The following is a 10,673-nucleotide window of genomic DNA, read 5'->3' as shown; positions in this document are numbered from 1 at the left end:
ATGGTCTGGGACAGACAAATCCTGAACAATGCAAACGTGAGTGAAAAAAAAAGTAAGAAATAGACACACTGTAGAGTACAATACATAACATTTAATTTAAAACATGTACATGTATTATACCATAATGTATAGTTTAGAAGAATATACATGAATCCAAAGACACATAGCAAGCACATTCGAGAGGGTTTGTTGAGAAGGCAGTGGAGGAAATGGGAATAAGAACCAGAGGAAGAGATAAGAATATTGAAACTTGACTCAATGAAAATTAAACAAAAGTGATTCCTTGCCCAGATGAGCACTGAGGAGTACAATGATCTCAACTCTGCACCCAAGTTCCAAATTTTAGAAAGAAAAAAAAAGTGAGAGAGCTTTCCTGAGGTCACACACTGAATTCGAAGCAAGACCTGGGCTTTAGTAGTATTGACAGCCTCATTTACTGAGACCTTGACCTGTACTAGTCATTATCTAATAGCTTGACATTCTATGCATTATCTCATTCAAACCTCACATTAAAAAAAATAATCCACATTATTGTTTCCATTTTACAGATGAGGAAGCAGAGACTCAGAGAGGTTATGTTATCTGCCTAAGGTCACACAGCTAGTAAGTGGCATAGCTGGAATTTGAATCTAGGTCTACATAACTCTGAAGTTCATGTACTATATTTCCTGCCATTGTTCACAATTTTAAGAAATAAATGAAGTTACCAAAACCAAGTTCCTTCTTTCCTACTCCAATCCCCAGTCCTCTATCATCGACCACTTTGGTTACTGTGGTAGGCTGAATAATCCCGGCCCCCCCCCACCCCAGATATGCCCACATCCTAATATCTAAAACCTCTGAATGTTTCCTTATGTGGCAAAAGGGACTCTGCAGATATGACCTAGTCAAGGATTTGGAGGTGGGAAGAGTATTCCAGAGTATTCAGGTGAGTTCAGTGTAATGCCAGGGGTACATTGGAGTGTCAGAGAGAGGAGGAGATGTGATCGTGGAAGCAGGAGACGGGAGTGATGCCAGGAAGGGGCCATGAGCCAGGGAATATAGGCAGCCTCTACAAGGTGAAAACAGCAAAGAAATGGATTCTCCTGTGAACCTTCAGAGAGAGCCAACATCTTGATTTTAGCCCCATAAGACCCATTTCTGACTTCTGACCTCCATATCTATAAGAAAATAAATCTATGTCATTTAAAGCCACTGTTTGTGGTAATTTGTTGTAGCAGCAATAGAAATATTCCAGACTCACTTCAGGATCTTTAGAGCCATCAGAGGGGTAATAGATGTGTTACCAACAAGGTTTAACAACCAGTTAATACCAAATGTGGAACTAGAATCTGGATTTCTTTATGCCTCAGTACTGGGTTCTTTTTACTACATCTTTCATTGGATACACACAAGTCTCTGGAGTAATAGCAACAGGGAATTTGAAATCAAATAAGTAGACATTGAAAGTGTGTGACTTGTTTCCAAGGGGGCACAGGTTTAGACACCAGGCACAGAAACCAAAGACACACCCTGTGGTCCTGTTACAGAGAATAGCTCAGTATACGAAAGGAAATGTTTCTACACTTAAAGTCCTACACCTGGCTATCAGTGAAGTAGAACAATTCAGGTTTGATTCAACTTCTCCAGCAATGCTATCTACACATATTAATTAGTTCTTAATAAAAATCATTTTCACAAGGCAAAAGAGGTATAAATAATGCTATTTATGAAGTTACTGTAATATTGTAAAAAGAAAAAAAAAGACTACTGGAGTTGAAATCAGAATTGGGTTCAACTTCCAACTCTGCCATTAGCTCTGTCATCTGGGTAAGTCAGTTTGCCCTTCCGGGTCTCAGATTCCTCACCCATGGAATGACCTGCATAGCCCACCACAGCTCTTCCATGCTAGACCAAATCATTCAGCACTCTCTACGGAGCCAGTGCTGTCCTAACACCAGCACCAGGCTGGAAGCCAGAGAGCGGAGCCCTGACATTCACTGAGTGCCTCCTGACAGCCTGGTGCTGTGCTCCGAGCTTCACCTGTGTCACAATGGTGATGCTCACAGCTCCACAGGGTCATATTATGATACATATTTCACAACAGAGGAAAGCAGAGACCCAGAGAGCTCAAGTTACACACTCAAGATCATGCAGCACATGTTAGTTAGAACCAGTTCTGCCTTGAAGTGCTGTGGTCTACAGTGCCGTGCCATCTCCCATCTCCTCCTCAAAGGTTAAATAATGTAACTAACACGCACACACACTTTTCAGGTGTCAGACACTTCACACTCATCAGTTCACTCAGTCCTACCGGCAACCTTCTGACAAAGCCAAGGCAGATGAGGAAACTAGCTCAGATACTTTTAAGGAACCTGTCCAAGGTCAAGAGCTGGGAAATGGCAAAGATGGTGGAACTTGCCTTTGAGTCTCTTTAACTCCTTGCTCTTCCCACAATGCCCCAGGTCCCTACTCTGTCACCACCAAAGGGGTCTTGGGTAAACTTCAATTCCTTCTACTGTAAGATTTCAATTATAATACCCGCCCCTGAAGCCATCTTGAGGATTAGATCATTCTAAGAAAGTGTTTTGCAAGCTTTTAAGAATATACAAACGACAAGAGTGTTTCAGCTTCCCTTGAGCAATGACTATTTGTGTCATCTAATTTAGATCTTTTCTTGAACGTTTAGACAAAACTACCATAACATGTCAGGAACTAAATACCTCTATGAAACATAATTCTGTAATGCCTGGCACAGGCTGAGGGCTTATGTGTTTGCTATTGTTAGTAAGAGAAGAGACTTAATCAGTAGCTGTTCAGAAAGGCAATCCTAGCAAATGCTCAGATGATCAATAACAGCATCTAGGGCACTAGCCAGTCCATTAACTGGTATTGAAACCACAACTCCACATCACTGAATTTTGGTGCTAGGACAGAATCCATTTGCCATGAATGAAGTTCAGTATAACACCAAACCTGCTGTGGGACGGAAAAACCTAGAACGAGTACCAGTTTGCTATAATTGGAATAACTTTAATTTCAAAAATCTTATTCATAACTAGCCAAAAGAATAACTAAAATCCTTTTTTAATGATAGATTTATCATAATTTCTGGTGAATTTCTTCTACTAGCATTGTGTCACTTTCATTATGAATTAATAACCTATATATTTAGAATAAACCACAGATCCACCATGAAAAGTTGCTGAAGAATCACAGATGGTGCATTTTAAAAAGATGTTACCAAAATTTAATTAGAAATTTTGAAATATGTAGAGTCATTTCAAATTAGTCATAATAATAGGAGTCAGGAATAATTTAAATTCACATACATCCCCAAAGATGATTCTTCTACCAAAACTTTTATTATTGCATAGATCCTGGAGTTGAAAGACATGCACTTGAGTCCTAGCTCTGCCACGCACCGGCTCAGGCTTAAACTCTCTGAGCATTTCCTTATCTGTCATATAGGCATAGTGATGATACTCCAAGGGTTTATTTTATCAAATTCTGTAATGACTATGAAAATGTCATATGAATTATAAATGTTAATTAGTATTGACTGTTAATAAATTACAAGACGTATATTTTGTTCAAATTATAATAGAAATTGTTGGCCTTAGAAGACAAAGAGAATACTCACACTTTAAGTTCTTCCTTGTTCTATTACAGTATTGAGAAAGCAAAGAAAGGTATTTCAAAGACCCAGCAAATGAAAGTCATAACTGGGTATAACTGAATCTGTGGAATACAGAGGAGCTCTAAAAATTGTTGCCAGATCGTTTCTCAAGCTAACTCTATAAAGAATGTGTTAATACAATGCAGAGAAAAATTATATGAATACTCTACCACATGGAGGTGATAGACAGTGGTGTGTGACATGGAAACTAGAAAGATGAATAAAGTAAAATCTCTGCCTTTGAGAGCAAAGAGTAATGAATAGTCCTTAGTCATTCATCATCAGTTGGGATCATTGTTTCCAAAATTTATTATTTTCTCTCTTCCTCTCTCTCTCTTCCTCCTCTTCTTCCCCCATCTCCTCTCTGGGTCTGCATGTCTTGCTATGTATCTGTATATATTTACATGTATGCATGTATATATGAATATATATGCACAATTCAGTATATGCTCATATATCATCTAATAGCCTCTGGGATAATTGCTTATCAGGAAAATTACTTATCCCAAAACATACTCTCGTCTCAATCTTTCTCACCTCAGTATGTGGCACTACCATTCCCCTGGTTGCTCAAGCTACAGGAGCCTTGAAAAATAAGAGTGAAAATAAACATAATTTTATAAATGATTTTGAAGTCATAAGAGAAGATATGATAATAGTTAATAATGATTGAAGGCTTATATATGAGAAATTTCCCATCTCATTCAAATCTCAGAACTATGCTATAAAATAGATATTTCTGTCAATCCAATTTACAGGTGAGGAAACAGAATCGTAGAGTATAAGTAACTTGTCCGAGGCCATACAGTTAATGTGTGATAAAACCTGGGATTAAAACCTAAATCTGTCTTATTGTAGATATCATTTTTTTGCATGTGTTTTTTGTGTATGTGTGTATGTATTTCATAAAAGTCTGTGTAGTTGTTACAAAACAAGGAATAAGGAAGGCAAACTTAAGTATCTCATCTGTAATGTGCGAAGTACAAAAGCCTTCTCTGCATATTGATGATGATCAGATAAAGATTAAAAGACCAGATTCCATGAAAGGACACATTTTAGGGGCATGAACTAATTCTTTTTTAGGAGTAAAGGGACTCATCGAAGAGATATTTTAATAGACTGATCTTGCTGTCTTGACATGGTAAATTGTTTCCAAAGATGGCCACCTTCCTCTCATCTCTGTATATCCATGACACTTCATCCTGAGGAGGTGGAATCTATTTTTCCTCTCTTTGAATCTGGTCTGTCCTTGTGACTCGTTTTGTCAAAAAGTATAAGGCAGAAGTGATGTTTTGATAGTTCCAGGCGTAGGCCTTAAGAAATATGGTCGGTCCTGTTTTAATTCTCTTGGAATGTAGCAGCCATATAAAGATGTTAGAGAGATAAGCCTTTTGGTTGGATGGACGGGTGCATGGATGAATGGGTGGGTGGGTAGATGAATAGATAGGTAGATAGATGATGATTGTTAGATGGATAGATGCTGGCTAGATAGATACATACATAGAGAGATAGATAGATAATCATGTATAGAGAGAGACGCCCTGGATAATACGAGAGTTTGAAAGGAAAGAGAGAAGACCAGCCAGCCCCCAGCTGATCCAGCCACTCCAGGTGAGGCACCAGACATGTACAAGAAGCTTGAACTACCCCAGCCAACACCACGTGGCCCAAAGACAATACATCCCCACCGAGCCCTCCTCAAATCGTGGAATAAGGGGAAAATAAATAGTTCGTATTGCCTTTTATTTTAGTTACCTGTTGCTCCATAGCAAACCACCCTAAATCATAAACAACACATAACCAAAACACCTAGAAAACTGGTTCATACTACATTTTACACTGAGCAACAGAACCACAAATTATGACTGCATCATGACTTCCTCAGTTTTTTAATCAAGCCGAACCTAAACAACAAGTTCTTATTACTTGCAGGTTAGTGGTGACTATAAAAAAAGTGTTAATATAATGCCAATAGTGACTTATTTTTAATGTTCAAATTTGGAAATTACAGGGCTCTTGGCAAACATCTCACTTACCTCTCAAGGGAAATGTAACAGCTTTTAAAAGATAAGAAACTTGAGTCTTTTTGAGAGAAAAAAAAAAAAACTGAGTCTTTTGAGAGATATGATTAAGAAACTGGGATACCTAAACAAATTATAAATAGAAAATATTCCTCCCAAAGTCTTTTTCATTTTATTTAGTTTTAAAACATCATAAACTGAATTTAGTGAAGCTAGAGAGTTTGAAAACGAGGATAAGAAAAGTTTTTAATAAATCAGAAATCATTTTACAATAGCTGCAGACAGAGTGAAGTCAATTTTTTCTTTATTCCTGCCAACCTGGGAGACAGAGATGAATGAGCTCCAGAGCCAGCCTTCATCCTCAGACTAGGCATTAGTTTCAATCCCCTCTTCCACTAAAGTTCAACAAGAACTGTTTAAGGAGAACAGTATTTCCTTAGATTGGATTTCAGATCCCTAGTCATCTAGTGCAATTGAAAATGGCCAGAACATAGACAAAGCCAAGTGTTAGGAAGTGTTCCTGGATATCAAAAAGTATTTTAAATGACTGAAAAGTTGACTCAGAAAACCTCTACAGAAATTCTGGAGGTAACTCTGGAGTCTCCCACATGTGTCACTCCATTTATCACCAAGGTTGATAATTGATTAAGGTGATTGAGGGCCCTATCCCCTCTCATTAAGTCATGTGTATCCCTACACATGCTGCCAGGTCAGCCCAGGAGGACAATATTCATCACCAGAGATACATGAGTAGGTGTACTTCCCTGCTTGATGCCCTAAATAATTTTCTCTATTTTTGGCAGGGTGTTCAGGAAACATTTCTAAATTATATTAAATGACAAGGAACCTCACATTCCAGAAATCTCTAGTTATTTTACCTTTCCAAATTTAGTTATGTGATAATCTAACAAACCTAAACTACATAATGAATTTAAGAGATAATCAGTATATGCTCCATCCTCTGAGCTAGAGTACAAATATCAAAGCAAGAACTTTCTAATAAATAATAAAAGCAAAGTAGTTAATTCACATATTCTTTAAACTTCTATCCATAAAGTTAATTTGTTTACATAATGACCTCAATCTTCATTATTACTATCAGCACAAAAAGTGTTTTTTACTGAACCAAGTTCTCTGACACAAAATGAAATAACAATACACTATGTTTTTCTTAAATTCTATTTGTTTTATTCTAAATAGTTAAAATATTCATATGGAATATTAAAAAGAATATATATATGTAAAACATATTCATATGGTCCAAAATTCAAATGGGTATGTAATGTTAAAAGTCACATTCCTATCCTGTATCCTCACCACCCAGTTCCCCTGCCTAGAGTTTCCTGTGTATTCGTCTAAAGATATTTCATGCCTTTAGAGGCAGATATTTTCCCCTTCCCATGCTTTTAGAATACAAATGGCCACCTTCTATTTGTATATTGTTCTGCAATATACATTAAGATAAATTATGTTAAGTCTCAAAACTCCTTGAGGTAGGCATTTGTTCCAATTTTCCAAATAAGGACACAAAAAACATTTGAAACACTTGCCCAAGGTAGAGATGGCACATAAACCTAGGTTTTCTTATTTCAATCAACATTCCTTTCACTGCAATCCAGCATTCTTGTTTATTCTTTCATCGCTCCATTTATTTTGCAAATATATATATTGAGCTCCCATTACATTCAAAATATCATCTTAGATGTTTTGGAGTGTATATATTTTGCTGAGACACAATTTCTTCTTCCCAATAACTTTAATTGTACAGTGGAAATAAACTCCATTTAGATAAGATAGAATGTTGCAGTGTAATGTTACAACCGTACAAATTAATATGAGGTCCTAAAGAGGAAGCAACTATTTTACCTTGAGATATCAAAAATGGTTTCATGGTAGAAATGGCATTTATGTCAAACCTTGAACTACAGTAGAATAGAAATAACTCAAATTTATCAGTACAATTAAAATACATGTATTTAAAAAGTGTAATAAGCATGTTACAAGGCATTTAGTTAAACAAGTAAAGAATTTTCCATAGTAATAAATGTGGAACCCCTCCAATCCATTAATTTATTTCTTTTATAGCATTTCTATAGATAGAGAGCTACTTAATAATAAAAATTTCAATTCACCAAGAAATTATAATAATTCTAAACCTGTATGCATCTAATAATGGTAATAGAGTCTCAAACGATATAGAGCAAAAATTGATCAAACTTCAAGGAAAAATTCATAAATCCATATGCATAGCTGGAAATTTTACCATGTCTCTGTCACTAACTAGAGCAATGAGATAAAAATACTAATAAGTCTAGAAAACTTTTAACAACAACATGATAATGACTTAATTGACATATGAAACACTACACCAAACAACTACAGTTATCCTTTATTCGAACATTTTCTGGGTCATAAAATAAGTCATCACAAATTTCAAAAATTGCTGTCATATAGAGCATATTATCTTACAGCAATGGAATTAAGCTAGAAATCAATAATGCAAAGATAAAATAAAAATCCTCACACATTTAGAATTTTAAAAATACACTTTATAAATAACTCATGAGCCAATAAGGAAATTGCAATGAAAATCATAAAATATTTTGAACTAAATGATAATGAAAACAGTTAATACTAAAACTTTTAGGATGTGGCTAAAGCCAAACTTTTGTAGCCTTAAAATACATATGTTGGAGAAAGAAAAAGGTCAAAAATCAATGAGTCGGGCTTCCCTGGTGGTGCAGTTGAGAGTCCGCCTGCCGATGCAGCGGACACGGGTTCGTGCCCCGGCCCGGGAAGATCCCGCATGCCGCGGAGTGGCTGGACCTGTGGGCCATGGCCGCTGAGCCTGCGCGTCCGGAGCCTGTTCTCCGCAACGGGAGAGGCCACAACAGTGAGAGGCCCGCGTAACACACACACACACACACACAAAAAAAAGTTTCTTCACAAAAGATGATGACCAACTGGCCAATAGACATATGAAAAGGTTCACAATCTCACTGATCATTAGGGAAATACAACACACCCATCAGAATATCTAAATCTAAATATCAAGTGCTGATAAACTTATGACACAACAGGAAATTCTGTCCCCTTTAGGTGGAGTGTAAATTAGTATAACCACTTTGAAAAACTATTTTCTAAAATGGTCATGCACATCCTACGGACCTATGTAGCGGGTCTGGCTGCATAATTTGTGGATCCAGTACAAAATAAAAATATAGGACCTGTTCAAATAGCAGGGGGAAAGTACTTCAAAAGGTACTAAAACATAAAAATTTTTTCTTTCTTGCACAGTATCTCTGGCAACATGTCACGATGTTATTTATTTGCTCTTTGATGCCATTCTAAGCAAAGAAAAATTAAAATTTTAAATTATTATCTTGAATTTTACAATTAATCTCTGTATTGTACAATGCCAGTTTTAAGTGCACATATAAAGGCACTTGACTCATATGTGGAATCACCAGTATTACACAATTTGTATTTTATAGCCCATACATGGAGATGTACTTTATTCTACAAAACAGTGGAAACACTGCACAAAACTAACTCTGCTATTTTTATTTCACTTCTTAATGTGTTCATATTCTATCTACATTCTCTATCTACATTCTTAGTAAGGGCTTACTTTAGCCCTTACTAAGAAATGACTAAGAGGAAGGGTTTGTCCCATCTTTCCCTTTCCTTCTCTGTCATCATTTTCAGAGTTAAGTGGTTGGCTAATAAAGGGAAGTCGTTTTTCTTAGAATGCATTACCTTCTCCCTGCACTTGATACAAATACTGATTTGAATGAAAGTGTGGTCTCTTGAGGCTGTCAGTGCCCTGCTTACTCAGCCCAGTCTGTAGATGTAACACACTTATCTTAAATTTGTTTTGAATCTTGTTGAACTTCAATGAATAGTAGCTCCACCAGAATTCTATGCTTGCAGGCATTCGGTCACAGGCAAATGAAGCCACCAGGAACTGCGAACATGGACATTGTGCCTTTCTCCTCTGCTATGCACATGCTCATTATTCCATCAGGCTTCAATTACAAAAGACAAGCTTCAACATAAAATTATTAAGAATTTCGAGGTTGAAAAGATGAGAGATCTAATTTGAAAATATACATGCACCCCAGTGTTCATAATGGCACAAGTTACAATAGCTAAGACATGGAAGCAACCTAAATGTCCATCAACAGATGAGTGGATAAAGAAGACGTAGTGTGTATATATATATACACACACACACACACACACGATGGAATATTACTCAGCCATAAAAAAGAATGAAATAATGACATTTGCAGCAACATGGATGGACCTAGAGAATATCATACTAAGTGAAGTAAGTCAGACAGAGAAAGACAAATATTATATGATATCATTTATATGTGGAATCTTAGAAACAGTACAAATGAACTTATTTATAAAACATAAACAGACTCAGAGACATAGAAAACAAACTTATGGTTACCAAAGGGGAAGTAGGGGAGGGCTAAATTAGGAGGATGGAATTAACAAATACACACTACCATATATAAAAATAGATAAACAGCAAGGACCTAGTGTATAACACAGGGAACTATATTCAATATCTTGTAATAACCGCTAATGAAAAAGCATTGAGAAAAAAGGATATAGATACATACACATAAATGTATAACCAAATCACTTTGCTGTACACATGAAACTAACACAATATTGTAAATCAAATATACTTCAATAAAGAAAAGGAATTTTAGAACAGAAATAACAGAGCACTAAACCAAGTACTGAGCTTTTGTGAGCACAGGGCACTGTGTAGCTGTACAAGTTGCATGCCAATGAAGACAACCCTGCCCAACAGATCCACTCCTCGATTTATAGCCAACAGAAATGCATGCATGTGTGCACCAAAAGACATGCTCAAGAACATTCCTAATATCATTATTTCTAGTAACCCTAAACTGGAAATAATTCAAATGTCTACCAATATTAAATGAATAATTGCATAGTAATATCCATAA

Source organism: Leucopleurus acutus (genome assembly GCF_964270905.1).
Source record: "Leucopleurus acutus genome assembly, chromosome: 2".
In the NCBI taxonomy this organism is placed as follows: domain Eukaryota; kingdom Metazoa; phylum Chordata; class Mammalia; order Artiodactyla; family Delphinidae; genus Leucopleurus; species Leucopleurus acutus.
This window is presented reverse-complemented; position numbering follows the sequence as displayed.